At 41.8% G+C, this 1,733-nt stretch overlaps 1 non-coding gene across 1 annotated transcript; it reads right to left on the bottom strand.

Annotated features, from left to right (window-relative positions):
• Positions 1 to 244: 244 nt before the first annotated feature.
• On the bottom strand, positions 245 to 317 carry trnar-ccu (transfer RNA arginine (anticodon CCU)). The gene has a single exon. It is a non-coding gene; the product is annotated as a tRNA-Arg (tRNA).
• Positions 318 to 1,733: the final 1,416 nt, after the last annotated feature.

Consider the following 1,733-nt stretch of genomic DNA (forward strand, 5'->3'; position numbering starts at 1 on the left):
ATATGATGAAACCTGTAAACAGCCCAACCACATCACTGGAAAGTCAGCATTACTACAGGATCCTGGATGTCATTTTTTTAATCTGCCAGAACATGACTTGCCACTTTTCATGGGCTGTCAACAACTTTTCCAGCAGTTACATCATCTCACCATGGATATCAGAATTAACAGAGGATGGTTTCAATCCATCAACCTCTGGGTCAGAGGCCTCATGACACTTCCATTGTGCCATTCTGCTGAAATTCACCCCAGATGGGACTTGAACCCACAATCCCTGGCTTAGGACGCCAGTGCCTTATCCATTTGGCCACTGGGGCTTTACATCGCCAAAGCATCCCCATCACCAGTTCAGGAGAAATACATATACAGTTCAGGAGACGTAATGAAACAGTAACCTTGACCTTTGACCTCCAAAATCGAAATCAGTTCATCTGCGACTCCTAGTGGTTATGTATGCCAAATTTAAAGTGCTTCCCTCTAGGCGTTCAGGGATATTGCATTCACAAGAATTGATGGACAGACATGAGGACACAGTCACCTTGACATTGAACCTTGACCTCCAAAATCTCATCAATTGATTTGCGAGTTCAGATGAATGTTTTTGCAAACTTTGAAGAAACACATACATGGGCATTGTGATAAGATGGTGCTGTCTATCGTTGTTTCTGAGATCAACAATACCTTCTAAAGTTGAATAGCTATTGCGTACCCGGTAATATTAGAGAAGAGCTCTCATTGGCCCTGCAGGCGGACAATTTAGAAAATTAAGTTACTTTACACTTTAAACTGTTACATCTCCTCTGAATCCCCATCTGCAAATTTTCGAGCCTCATTGGCATGCCGACCACCATCTTGAGTAGGTAAATCACTGGCTACCTATTCATGAGAACCTCATATCTTTTACCAGGTCCAGGTGGTTAATAGTTATGGTCAAATGAAGCTTCATAAAGCTTTCTGAACAATGTTCTTCATTTTATGAACGCATTCACTCAGTAGTGTTTTATTATTGGTTGTGCATCTGTGATTGCCCTAGAGGTCTCTCAGTCCAGCACCTCTCCCGCTCATCTTTGTTAGTTTTACACTGTCCAGCATAAATCGCTGACACCATACCTCACACTCATCCATGCATATACATTCACCACTGACTAAACTGACTAACACCATCATTGAATTATCATTTCTTTTGTTGTGGTCATATTCTCGCATTTCCTTCAACCTTTGCACACGGTCTTTTGTCCTGGCCTTTTCATGGGGTCATGACAAAGCATCTAGGGTCAATTTTAGCCTTTGTGTGAGTACGTAGGTTTCCACATACATTGTTTTTGTGAAGATTGACGACCAAATTGTTAGTTTTTCTGAAATTTTGCGAACCATTACAACACCTTTCATAGCCTCGTTGGCGCAGTAGGCAGCGCGTCAGTCTCATAATCTGAAGGGCGTGAGGTCAACCCTCACACGGGGCAGGTGTTTTAAAAAAACACTACTGCTGCTGAAAATACAGAGACAGGTGGTTGAACACTGGCACTAGCAAATGAATGGAATTTGTCATTCTTTGGTTATTTCTGAGATTGATACAATGAAAGGAATTATTTAAGAGTGGTAGCAAACCAATGAAAAGGGTTATAGAACATAAGTGGTATGTCCTTGGACATACTATCCAAGCAGGGAGATGAGTACAGAGATGTGGGTGCTAGCAAGATGGATGTAGGTTGCCCATTGTTCATTTAGACTTA

This window comes from Etheostoma spectabile, unplaced genomic scaffold (assembly GCF_008692095.1).
Source record: "Etheostoma spectabile isolate EspeVRDwgs_2016 unplaced genomic scaffold, UIUC_Espe_1.0 scaffold00018659, whole genome shotgun sequence".
In the NCBI taxonomy this organism is placed as follows: domain Eukaryota; kingdom Metazoa; phylum Chordata; class Actinopteri; order Perciformes; family Percidae; genus Etheostoma; species Etheostoma spectabile.